This window comes from Rattus norvegicus, chromosome 17 (genome assembly GCF_036323735.1).
Source record: "Rattus norvegicus strain BN/NHsdMcwi chromosome 17, GRCr8, whole genome shotgun sequence".
NCBI lineage: Eukaryota > Metazoa > Chordata > Mammalia > Rodentia > Muridae > Rattus > Rattus norvegicus.
The window spans coordinates 72,937,444-72,952,704 of record NC_086035.1 but is presented as its reverse complement, the minus strand read 5'-3'; the positions used below and the strand labels follow the sequence as shown (position 1 = coordinate 72,952,704).

General features: G+C 39.5%; 1 protein-coding gene and 2 non-coding genes across 11 annotated transcripts in view; all 3 read left to right on the top strand.

Moving 5' to 3' along the window:
- Nucleotides 1–15,261, top strand: part of Sfmbt2 (Scm-like with four mbt domains 2) — a 194,563-nt gene that overhangs the window by 85,895 nt on the left and 93,407 nt on the right. The gene's annotated exons all lie outside the window — the stretch shown is intronic.
- Nucleotides 7,127–7,212, top strand: Mir466b-1 (microRNA mir-466b-1). The gene has a single exon (NR_032251.1). It is a non-coding gene; the product is annotated as a microRNA mir-466b-1 (primary transcript).
- Mir466b-2 (microRNA mir-466b-2) lies at nt 10,161–10,242 on the top strand. The gene has a single exon (NR_032252.1). It is a non-coding gene; the product is annotated as a microRNA mir-466b-2 (primary transcript).

Below are 15,261 nucleotides of genomic sequence, written 5' to 3'. Positions count from 1 at the left end.
AAATGGCAAGGGAGACAGAATCAGGAGTATCAGTTCAAATTAAAGCTTCACTTCAGGATAAGTTAGAGAAAACCTGGAATTTATGTAATGCCCCTATGTTTGTGTGTGTGTGTGTGTGTGTGTGTGTGTGTGTGTGTGTGTGTGTATGTGTGTGTATGTCCATGTGTGTATATGAATATACATATACATACACACACACAGGCACACGCACACTCAAACGGCAAACACTTCAGAGACAGAGTCAAGAGGATCAGGAGTTTTAAATCATGTTTCACTCGTGATGAGTTAGAGATAGCCTAGGAATCATGTGATGCCCCTATGTTTGTGCATGTGTGTATATCTGTGGATGTATGTCTACGTTTGTATATGAATATACATATAGATACACACATACACACACATGCAAGCACAGACCCAAACACAGGAATGGCAAACACTTCGGAGAAAGAGTCAATAGGATCAGGAGTTCTAACTCATGCTTCACTGCATGATTAGTTTGAAATCAGCCTGGGATTCATGTGATGCCCCTATGTATGTGCATGTGTGTATATGTTTGTGTGTATGTTCATGTGTGTATGTGAATCTACATATAAATGCACACATACACACACACAAGCACACACACACAAATGAATGGGAAACACTTGGGAGACCGAGTCAGGAGCATCATTAATTCAAACTCATGCTTTGCTTGATGATGAGTTAGAGGTAGCCTAGGTTTCAAGTGATGCCCCTATGTATGTGCATGTGTGTATATGTTTGTGTGTATGTCCATGTGTGTATCTGACTATCTATATACATACACATACACATACACACACATGCAAGCACACACACATGTATGGCAAACACTTGGGAGACAGATTCAGGGGAATCAGGATGTAATGCTCATGTGTCAATTCATGATGGGTTTGAAATCAGCCTGGAATTCATGTGATGCCCTATGTATGTGCATGTGTATATATGTGTGTGTGTATGCACATGTGTGTATATGAATATATTCTTAGGCACACACACATGCATGCACACACACACCAATGGCAAACCCTTGGCAGACAGAATCTAGAGGATCATGAGTTCAAACTCTTGCTACTGGGATTCATGGGATGCTGCTATATATGTGCATGTGTGTACATGTGTGTGTATAGGTCCATGAGTATATATGAATATACAAGTACAGACACACACACACACGCGCAAGCACACACACACAAACAAATGGCAAACACTTGGCACACAGATTCAGGAGGATCAGGAGTTCAAACTCATGCTTCATTTCATGATGAGTTAGAAATAAGCCTGGGATTCATGTGATGCCTTTGTATATGTGCATGTGTGAATATGTGTGTGTGTGTGTATGTACATGTGTATATATGAATATACATATTGGTAAACACACACACACACATGCAAGCACACATGCAAGCACACACAAACAGGAGTGCTAAACATTTGAGGGACAGAGTCAGGGACATCAGGAGTTCAAACAAATGCTTTACTTCATGATGAGTTTAAAATCAACCTGGAATTCATGTGATGCCCCTATGTTTGTGCATGTGTGTATATGTATGTGTGATGTCTATATGTGTATGTGAATACGTACACACACCACACACACACACACACACACACACACACACACACACACACATGAATGACAAACACTTGGGAGACTGAGGAGGACCATTAGTTCAAACTCATGCTTCTGGTATTCATGTGATGCCCCTATATATGTGAATGGGTGTATATGAATGTGTTTATGTTCATGTGTGTATATGAATATATGGACACATACACACAAGCACAGAGACACAAATATGGCAAACATTTGGGAGACAGAATCAGGAGGATCAGGAGTTCAAACTCAAGCTTTACTTTATGATGAGTTAGAGATAGCCTGGGATTCATGTGATGCCCCTATGTATGTGCATGTGTGTGTATATGTCAATGAGTGTGTATAAATATACAAATACATACATTCCTCCCCTCCCCACCACACACACAGGGATTACAAACATTTGGGAGACAGAGTTAGGACAATCAGGTGTTCAAACTCATGCTTCACTTCATGCTGAGTTAGAGATATCCCGTATGTGATGCCCGTATGTTTGTGCATGCGTTTATGTGTGTGTGTTTGTGTGTCCATGTATACCTATATATATTATGTATATATTTATATATGTATGTATATATATATATATGCACAAGCATGCACACACACATAAACACACACGCAAACACAGATGCACAAATATGGCAAACACTCTGGATACAGAGTCACAAGGATCAGAGTTATAACTCATGCTTCACTTCATGATGACTTAGAGATAGCCTGGGATTCAAGTGATGCCCCTGTATATGTGCATGTGTATAAATGTCTATGTGTATGTCATATGTGTATTGAATACACACACACACACACACACACACACACACACATATGCCCACACGCGAGCACAGCCACACACAAATGGCCAACACTTGGGAGTCAAAGCCAGGAGCATCCTGCGTTTAAACACATGCTTCACTTCATGAGGAATTAGAGATATCCTGGGATTCATGTAATGCCCCTATGTATGTGCATGTGCATACGTGTGTGTGTATGTCCATATGTATATATGAATATTTATACACACACACACACACACACACATACACCACACAGGCAAGCACACACTCACATGAATGGTCAACATTTGGCAGACAGACTCTGGAGGATCAGAATTTCAAACTCATGCCTCATTTCATGATAAGTTAGAGATAGCCTGGGATTCATGTGATGCCCCTATATGTGTATGTGTGTGTATATATCTCTGTTTATGTCCATTTGTGTATATGAATATACATACACTTATACACACATACGCAAGCACACACACATAGGAATGGTAAACATATGGAGCACAGACTCAAGAGGATGAGAAATTCAAACTCATGCTTTACTTCATGATGAGTTATAAATCAGCCTGAGATTCTTGTGATGCCCCTTTATATGTGCATGTGTGAATATGTATGTGTGTATGTACATATGTGCATGTGAATATACATATTTATACACATAGAAACACATGAGGCAAGCACACACAACACGAATGGCAAACTCTTGGGAGAAAGAGTTAGGGTGATCAGGAGTCAAAATTCATGCTTTACTTCATGGTAAATTAGAAATCAGCCTGAAATTCATGTGATGCCCCTATATATGTGCATGTTGTGTATGTATCTTTGGGTATGTCCATTTGTGTATATGAATATACATGTACATACCCACAGATACACGTGAATATATATGTGTTTATGGACATGTGTGTATATGAGTATACATATTTATAAACACATACAGACATGCAAACACACACACACACACACACACACACACACACACACACACGAATGGCAAACACTTGGGGGACCAAGTCAGCGGAATCAGGAGTTCAAACTCATGCTTTACTTCACAGTGAATTAGAAATCAGCCTGGGATTCATGTGATGCCCCTATGTTTGTGCATGTATGTATATGTAAGTGTATGTGTACATGTGTGTATACAAATATACATATACATACACAGACACACATACACACAAGCACACACACATGAATGGCAAACACTTGGGAGACAGAGTCAGGAGGAGTATGAATTCTAACTCATTTTTCTGGTTTTCATATGATGCCCTTATGTCTGTTCATGTGTGTGTATGTCCATGTGTGTATATGAATTTACATATATACACATACACACACACACAAGCACACAAATACATGAATGGTAAACATTTGGTAGACAGAGTCAGGACGCTCAGAAGTTCAAACTCATGCATCATTTCGTTCTGAATTAGAGATAGCCTTGGATTCATGTGATGCCCTTATGTATGTGCATGTGTTTATATGTCTGTGTGTATGTCCATGAGTATATATGAATATACAAATAAATACACACACATGCACACCACTCATGCACACACACACACACACACACACACACACACGCACAGGAATGACAGACATTTGGGAGAGATAGTCAGGATGATCAGTAGTTCAAATTCATGCCTCACTTCATGCTTAATTAGATATAGCCTGGGATTCATGTGATTCCCGTATGTATATGCATGTGTTTATATGTCTGTGTGTATGTCCAGGAGTGTATATGAATATTCATATACACACACACATACACACACACAGGAATGGCAAACATTTGGGAGATAGAATCAGGAGGATCAGGTGTGCAAACTCAATATTCACTTCATGATGAAGTAGAGATAACCTGGGGTTCATGGGATGCCGGATGTATATGCATGTGTTTATATGTCTGTGTGTATGTCCAGGAGTGTATATGAATATTCATATACATACACACATGCACACACACAAGAATGGCAAACATTTGGGAGATAGAGCCAGGAGGATCAGGTGTGCAAACTCAATATTCACTTCATGATGAATTAGAGATAACCTGCGATTCATGGGATGCCCCTATGTATATGCATGTGTGTATATGTGTGTGTATTTCCATCTTTGTATATGAATATACATATACATAAACAGATTCACACACCCAAGCACATGCAAACTTGAATGGCAAACACTTTGGAGACAGAGCCAAGAGGATCAGGAGTTATAAGTCAGCCTTCACTTCATCATGAGTTAGAGATCATCCTGGGATTCATATCATGTCCCTATGTATGTTCATTTGTGTATACATGTGTGTGTATGAACATGTGTGTATATGAATCTACATATACATGCACACACAAATACACACACATACACACACACGTAAGCACACAGACACACAAATGACAAATATTTGGGAGAAGGAGTCAGGACGATCAAGAGTTCAAACTCATGCTTCACCTCATGATGAATTAGAGATATGCTGGGATTCATGTGATGCCCCTATTATATGCATGTGTTTATATCTCTGTGTGTATGTCAATGTGTGTCTATAAATATACATATAAAAACACACATACACACACACAAGCACACATATACATTAATGACAAAAACTTCAGAGATAGAGTCAGGAGAATCAGGAGTTCAAATTCATGCTTCACTTCATAATGAGTTAGAAATAATCCTGTGATTCATGTGTTGCCCCTGTGTATGTGCATGTGTGAATATGTATGTGTGTATGTACATGTGTGTATATGAATATATGTGTTCACACACACACACATGAATGGCAAGCACTTGGGAGACAGAGTCGGGGATCACGAGTTCAAACTGATGCTTCACTTCATGGTGAGTTAGAAATGAGTCTGGGATTCATTTGAGTACCCTATGTATGTGCATTTGTGTATATGTATGTATGTACTTGTGTATATATGAATATACATATACATTCACACACACAAACACACACGGAATCAAACACACATGAATGGCAAACATCAGGGAGAAAGGGTCAGAAGGATCATTAATACAAACTCATGCTTCTAGGATTCATTGGACTCTGCTATGTTTGTGCATGTGTGTATATTGGTGTGTGTATGTCCATTTTTGTACATGAATATACATATACACACACACAAACACACACAAGCACTAACACACACAAACAAATTCCAAACACTTTGGAGACAGAGTCAGCGGGGTCAGGAGTTCAAACTCATGCTTCACTTAATGATGAGTTAGAAATCATTCTTTGATTCATGTGATGCCCCTATGTATGCGCATGTATGTATATGTCTGTGTGTATGTCCATGTTTGTATATGAATACACATACATACACACATATACACACACCGAAGAATAGACACATGAATATAGCAAACACTTAGTAGAAAGTGTGAAGAGGATCAGGAGTTAAAACTCATGCTTTACTTCATTATGAGTTAGAAATAGCCTGGGTGTCATGTGATGTCCCTAGGTATGTGAATGTATGTATATGTCTGTGTGTATGTCCATGTGTGTATGTGAATATACATATACATACACACATACACACACGCACGCAAGCACACACACAAAGAAATTGACAACATTTGTGGACAGAGTCAGGAGCATCAGGAGTTCAAAATCATGTTTCAATTCATGATGAGTTAGAAATCAATCTGGGATTCATGTGATGCACCTCTGTATGTGCATGTGTGAATATGTATGTATGTATGTACATGTCTGTTTATGAACATACATATTCATACACACATGCAAGCACATGCACACATGAATGGCAAACACTTGACAGACAGATTTAGGAGGATCAGGAGTTCAAACTCATGCTTAAGTTCATGATGAGTTAGATATCAGCCAGGGATTCATGTGATGCTCCTAGGTATGTGCATGTGTTAGTATGTATGTGTATATGTACATGTGTATATGAATATGCATATTCATACACATGTACACATTCGGAAGCACACACACACAAACACACAAATGAAGAACATTTGGGAGATGGAGTCAGGAGGTTCATGCCTCCAAACTCATGCTTCACTTCATGATGAGTTAGAGATATCCTGGGATACTTGTGCTGCCCCTATGTATGTTCAACTGTGTATATGTGTGTTTATATCCATACTTGTATGTGAATACTCATATTCATACACACATACACACACACACACAAGCACTGATACACATATACAGGAAAGGCAAATACTTTGGAGACAGAGTCAAGAGGATTAGAAGTTCTAACTCATCCTACACTTAATGATTAGTTAGAGATAACCAGGGATTCATGTGATGTCCCTATGGTATGTGCATGTTTGTATATGTCTGTGTGTATGTACATGTGTGTATATGAAACATTCATATACACACAGACACACATGCAAGCGCGTGCGCACGCGCGTACACACACACACACACACACACACACACACACACGAATGGCAAACCCGTGGGGGAAAGACTCAACAGGATCTGGAGTTCAAACTCATGCTTCACATCATGGTGAGTTAGAAATCAGACTAGGATTCATGTGATGGCCCTATGTATGTGCATGTGTGTATATGTAAGTGTGTATGTACATGTGTGTATATGAAGAAACATATACATACACACATACACACACACGCAAGCACACACACACACATGAATGGCAAGCACTTGGTAGACAGTATCATGAGGATAATGATTTCAAACTCAGGCTTCTGGGATTCATGTGATGTCTCTATATATTTGCATGTGTATATATGTGTGTGTGTATGTCCATGTGTGTATATGAATATACATACACACACACATACACACACGTGCAAGCACACACACAGGAATGGCAAACATTTGGGGGGCAGATTCAGGATGAGGAGTTAAAGTCATGCTTTACTCATGATTAGTTAGAGCTAGCCTGGGATTCATGTGATTCTCCTGTATATGTGCATGTGTGTATATGTCCATGTGTATGTCCATGTCTGTATGTTAATATACATACACAGACATAGAAACACAACCACACATGCTCACACATGCATATGAATGGCAAATACTTGGAAGACAGAGCCAACAGTGTCATGACTTCAAACTGATTTTTCTGGCATTCATGGGACACCCCCCCTTTGTATGTGCATGTGTGTATGACCATGCGTGTGTATTTTCACATAAACACACAAACACAGACACATACTTATGCAATCATACACACATACACACTTGGAAGACAGAATCAGTACTCAGAAGCTCAAACTGATGCTTCACTTCATGCTGAATTAGAGATAGCCTGGGATTCATGTGATGCCCCTATGTATGTGCATGTGTTTATATGTGTGTGTATATCTATGAGTGTATATGAATATAAAAATACACACACACACACACACACACACACACACACACACACACACACACAGAGACAAGAATGGCAAACTTTGGGAGCCAGAGCCAGGACGATCAGGAGTTCAAACTCAAGCTTCCCTTCATTATGAGTTAGAGATAACCTAGGATTCATGTTATGCCCCTATGTATGTGCATTTGTGTATATGTGTATGTATGTCTATGTGTGTATATGAATATACATATACATACACACAAACGCATACAGGCAAACACACACACGAATGTCATACACTTGGGAGACAGTATCATGAGGATCATGAGTTCAAACTCAGTCATGCATCTGGGATTCATGTTATTCCTCTATATATTTGCTTGTGTGTATTTGTGGGTATGTATGTGCATGTATATGAATACGAATATATATGTATACATATACACATACACACATACAAGAGGACGCGTGCACGCGCGTGCGTGCACACACACACATACGCACACACACACACACACGAAAGGCAAATATTTGTAGGGGATGGATTCAAGAGGGTTAGGACTTAAAACTCATGCTTTACTTCATGATGAGTTAGAGATAGCCCGGGATGCATGTGATGCCCCTGTACATGTGCATGTTTGTATATGTCTGTGTGTATGTTCCTGTGTGTATGTTAATATACACATACATATACACAAGCACACACATGTAAGCACACACACACGAATGGCAAACACTTTGGAGAGAGAGTCAACAGGATCATGAGTCCAAACTCAAGTTTCTGGGATTCATGGGATGTCCATATGTATGTGCATGAATGTATATATGTGTATGTGTGTGTATGTCCATGTATGTATATTAATATGTATGTACATACACACATACACACACACAAGCACACACACATAAGAATGGTAAACACTTCGCAGACAGAGTCAGGACGATCAGAAATTCAAACTCATGCTTCACTTCATGCTAAATTAGAGATAGCCTGAGATTCATGAGATGCCCCTTTATATGTGCATGTGTTTATATGGCTGTGTGCATGTCCATGAGTGTATATGAATATAGAAATACATACACACAGATACACACACACAGACACACGCAGACACACACACATGGAGGGCAAACTTTTGGGAGACTGAGAACCATCAGGAGTTCAAACTCAAGCTTCAGTTGATGAGGAGTTAGAGAGCCTGGGATTCATGTGATGTCCCTATGTATGTTCATGTGTGTATGTCTGTGTGTAATGTCTCTGTGTGTATATACATGTATACATATGCATACACACACAGAGCACAAACACACAAATATGGCAAACACTTTGGGACAGAGTCAAGAGGATCAGGAGTTCTAATTCCTGCTTCACTTGATTATGATTTAGACATAGCCTGGACTTAATGTGATTTTTCTATGTATGTGCATGATTCTATATGTCTGTTTGTATTTCCATGTGTGCATATGAATATACATATACATACACAGATACACATACATGCAAGCACACACACACATGAATGGCAAATATTTGGAGGACAGAGTCAGGAGCATCAGGAGTTCAAACTCATGTTTTACTTCATGATGAGTTTGAAAACAGCCTGGGATTCATGTGTTGCTTCTATGTATGTGCATGTTTGTATGTCTGTGTGTATGTCCATATGTTTATATGAATATAAATATACATATGCACATACACACATATGGATGCACACACACACACAAATGACAAACTCTTGGGAGACAGAGTCAGGGGAATCAGGAGTCAGGATTTCAGATTCATGTTTCACTACATGATGAATTTGAAATCAGCCTGGGATTCATGTGATGCCCCTATGAATAGGCATGTGTGTTTATCGTGTGTATATGTCCATGAATATACATATTCATACACACACACAGACACACACATACGGAAGCACAGACACACACAAATGGCAAACACTTTGGAGACAGACTCAGGAAGTTCATGAGTTCAAACTCACGCTTTACTTCATGGCGAGGTAGAAATCAGTCGGGGATTCATTCGATGGCCTTATGCATGTGCACGTGTGTATAGGTAAGTATGTATGTACATGTGTTTATATAAATATACATATACATACACACATACATGCAAGTACACACACACGAATACCATATACTTGGGAGATAGTATCATGAGGATCATGAGTTCAAAAACATGCTTCTGAGATTCACGAGATTCTCCCTACGTAAGTGCATGTGTTTATATGTCTGTGTGTATGTCCATGAGTATATATGAATATACTAGTACACACACACACATACAAACACACACCCACCCACCCACACACACACACACACACACACACACACACAAATTGCAAACATTTGGGAGTTAGAGTCAAGAGGATCACAGTTCAAATTCAAGATTCACTTCATGATGAGTTAGAGATAACCTCGGATTCATGTGCTGCCCCTATGTATGTGCATGTGTGTATATGTGTGTGTGTATGTCCATGTGTGTATATGATTATACATATACATACACACATACACATATACGCAAGCACACACACACAAGTGGCAAGCACTTGGGAGACAGAGTCAGGGAGTTCAAACTCATTCTTCACTTCATGATGTGTTTGAAATCAGCCTGGAATTCATGTGATGCCCCTCTGTATGTGCATGTGTGTATATGTATTTGTGTCTGTACATGTGTGTATATGAATACACACATGGAGGCACACACATGAATGACAAACACTTGGGGGACAAAGTCTGCAGGTTCATGAGTTCAAACTCATGTTTCGCATCATGATGAGTTAGAGATATCATGGGATTCATGTGATGCCCCTATGTATGGGCATGTGGGGATATGTGTGTGTATGTGAATAAACATAAAAATATACACATTCACACACACAAGCACAGACACACAGACACAGGAATGGCAGAGACTTTGGAGATAGAGTCAAGAGGATCAGGAGTTCTAACTCACGCTTCACTTAGTGATGAGTTAGAGATAGCCTGGAGTTCATGTGATGCCCCTATGTATGGCCATGTGTGCGTATGTCTGTGTGTATGTCCATGTGTGTATATGAATATAAATATATACACACACACACATACACACACACATAAGTACATATACACACAATTGGCAAACACTTGGTAGGCAGGGACAGGAGGATCAGGAATTCAAAATCATGCTTCACTTCATGATGAGTTAGAAATGAGCTTGGAATTCATGTAATGCCCCTATGTATATACAGGTGTGTATGAACATGTGTGTATATGAATATACATATACATTCACACACAGACACATGCAAACACACACACACACACTCACACACACACTCACACACACACACTAATGCCAAACACTTGGGAAACAGAGTCAAGAGGATCATGAGTTGAAACTCATGATTCTGGGATTCATGTGATGCCCTTATGTATGTACATATGTCTATAGTCTATATGTGTTTGTGCATATCCATCTCTCTCTCTCTCTCTCTCTCTCTCTCTCTCTCTCTCTCTCTCTCACACACACACACACCCATGCACCCACACAAATAGCAAACACTTGGGAGACAGATTCAGTGGAATCAGGAGTTCAAACTCATGCTTAGCTTCATGGTGTCTTAGAAATTAGATTGAGATTCACATGAAGGCCCTTTGTCTGTGCATGTGTGTATGTACATGTGTGTAACAAACACACATACTCACAAGCACCCATATAAGTGGCTAACACTTGGGATAGAGTATCAAGACAATCATGAGTTCAAACTCATGCTTCTGGAATTCACTTGATGCCCTTATATGTGTGTTTGTGTATATTTGTGTTTGTGTATGTCCATGTGTGTATATGAGCATACACACACACACAGACACACACACACGGACACACACACACACATACAAACACTCTCAGGCACATACACACACACAAATGGTAACACTTGGCAGACAGTGTCAGGACAATCAGAAGTTCAATTCATGCTTCACTTCATGCTGAGTTATAGATATCCTGGTATTCATATGATGCCCCATATATGTGCATGGGTTTATATTTCTGAGTGTATCTCCATGAGCATACATGAACATACAAATACACACACACACACACACACATGCAAGCACACACATTCACGAATTGCAAGCACTTGGGAGACAGAGTCAGCAGGATCAGAAGTCTAGCTCATTCTTCACATCATGGTGAGTTAGAAATAAGAGTGGGATTCAAATGATGGCCCTATGTATGTGCATGTGTGTATATGTCAGTGTGTATGTACATGTGTGTATTTGAGTAAACATATACATACCAACAAACACATAAGCAAGCACACACACATCAATGGCAAACACTTGGGAGACAGACTCAGGAAGATCATGAGTTCAAACTCCTGCTTCTGGGATTCATGCATGCCTCTATGTATGTGCATGTGTGTATGTGTGTGTGTGTGTATGTCCATGTGTGTATATGATTTTACATATACATACACACATACACAAACACGCAAGCACAAACACACACAAACAAATGGCATACACTTGGGAGACAGAGTCAGCAGAGTTCAAACTCATGCTTCACCATATGATGAGTTAGAAATCTGCCAGGGATTCATGTGATGTCCCTATGTATGCACATGTGTGGATATGTATATGTGTATGTACATGTGTGTTTATGAATATACATATTCATACTCACACACTCGCAGGCACATACACCCATGAATGATAAACACTTGTGAGACAGATTGAGCAGTATCAGGATTTCAAACTCATGCTTCATTTCATGATGAGTTAGAGATAACCTGGGATTCAAGTGATGCCCCTTTGTATGTGCATGTGTCTATCTGTCTATGTGTATGTACATGTGTGTATATATATTTGCATATACATATACACATACACAAACACGCAAGCACACACACACATGAATGGTAAACATTTGGGGAACAGAGTCAGGAGCGTCTGGAGTTCAAACTCATGCTTCACCTCATGATGAGTTTGAAATCAGCCTGGTATTCATGTGATGCCCCTATGTATGTGTATGTGAGTATATGGATTTGTTTATGTACATATTTGTATATGAATATACATTTACATACACACACACAAGCACATATACACGAGTGGCAAACATTGGGAGACAGAGTCAGGATGATCAGAGTTCTAATGCAAGCTTCATGTCATGATGAGTTAGGGATAGCCTGGGATGGATGTGGTACCCCTATATATGTGCATGTGTGTATATGTCTGTGAGTATGTACATGTGTGTATATGAAGATATACACACACACACACACACACATACACACATATGCAAACACACACACAGACACAAGAATGGCCCAACCTGGGAGACAGAGTCCGAGGAATCAGAAGTTCAAACTCATGCTTCACTTCATGAATGAGTTTGAAATAAGCCTGGGATTCATGTGATACCCCTTTTTATGTGCATGTGTGTATATGTTGTATGTATGTACAAGTGTGTATATGAAGAAACATATAAATAAACACGCACATATGCAAGCACACATACACATGAATGGCAAAAACTTGGGAAACAGAGTCAGGGGAATCAGGAGTACAAACTCATGCTTCACTTCATGATGAGTTTGAAATCAGGCTGGGATCCATGTGATGCCCGTGTGTATGTGCATTGTGTATGTGTTTTGTGTGTGTACATGTGTGTATGTGAAGACACATATACATGCACATAAGCACACACTCAAGCACACTCACACATGAATGGCAAACACTTGGGAGAGAGATTCAGGGGAATCAGAGTTCGAACTCATGCTTCACTTCATGTTGAGTTTCAAATCAGCCTGGTTTTCATGTGATGCCCATATTTATGTGCATGTGTGTATATCTTTTGTGTATGTACATGTGACTATATGAATATATATATGCATACACGCACACACATAGATGCAAACACACACACACATGAATGGGAAGTTATGTGGGAGTCTGAGTCAGGAGGATTTGGAATGCAGACTCACCCTTCTGTGATTCTAGGGAAGCCCTTAGCTATGTGCATATGTCTATATGTGTGTGTATGTCCATTTGTGTATATGAATATACATATACATAAACACATATACACACAAGCACAAACACACATGAGTGGCCAACACTTTGGAGACAGAACCAGGCACATCAGGCGTTCTAACTCATGCTTGACTTCAGGATGAGTTAGAGATAAGCCTGGGATTCATGTGATTCCCCTACATATGCACATGTGTGTATATGTCTGTGTGTATGTTATGTGTGTATGTGAATATACATGTACATACCGACATACACACAGACAAATGCACACACAAACACGAATGACCAACACTTGAGGGTTAGCATCATGAGGATCATAGTTCATACTCTTGCTTCAATTCATGATTGATATCCTGGCTTTCATGTGACACCCGTATGTATGTGCATGTGTTTGCTTTTGTATGTCCATGTGTGTGTGTCCATTTATAGATATGTGTGTGTGTGTGTGTGTGTGTGTATGCACACAAAGAACCCCACACCCATTTGAATGGCAAAGTCTTAGGAGATAATGCCAATGGAATCAGTAATTCAAACTCTTGCTTCAATTCATGATGAGGTTGAAAGATGTGTACATGTGTGCATATGAAGACACATATACATACACATAAGCACACACATTCAAGCACACTCACACATGAATGGCAAACATTTGGGAGAGAGATACAGGGGAATCAGGAGTTCAAACTCATGCTTTGCTTCATGTTGATTTGCAAATCAGCCTGGTATACATGTGATGCCCTTATTTATGTGTATATGCATATATGTATGAGATCAGCCTGTGATTCATGTGATGGACCTATATATGTGCATGTGTTTATGTTTTGTGTGTATGTATAAAAGTTTATATGAAGAAACATATATATACACACTTACACACAAACCCCAGCTCATGTACAATCGAACAACAAACACTTGGGAGACAGAGTGGAATCACAAGTTCAAACTCATGTGTCACTTCATCATGAGTTAGAAATCAGACTGGAGTTTATCTGATGCCAATATGTATTTGCATGTGTGTATGTTTTGTGTGCGTGTACAGGTGTATATATGGAGAAACATACATACAGACATACACAAAAACACAAACACGCGTACACACACACACACACACACACACAAACAGGAATGGCAAACCCTTGAGAGATAGTGTCTGATGAAAGAGTAGTTCAAACTCATTCTTCACTTCATGATGAATTTGAAATCAGTCTGGGGTTCATGTGATGACCTTATGTATGTGCATGTGTGTATGTGATGTGTGTATGTACATGTGTGTATATGAAGAAACATATACATACACACATACACACACATAGGCTCTCTCTCTCTCTCTCTCTCTCTCTCACACACACACACACACACACACACACACACACACAAAAGAATGGCAGACATTTGAAAGGGAGTATCAGGGGAAAAAGTAGTTCAAACTCATTTTTCACTTCATGATGAGTTTGAAATCAGGCTGGGATCCATGTGATGCCGCTGTGTATGTGCATGTGTGTATGTGTTTTGTGTGTGTACATGT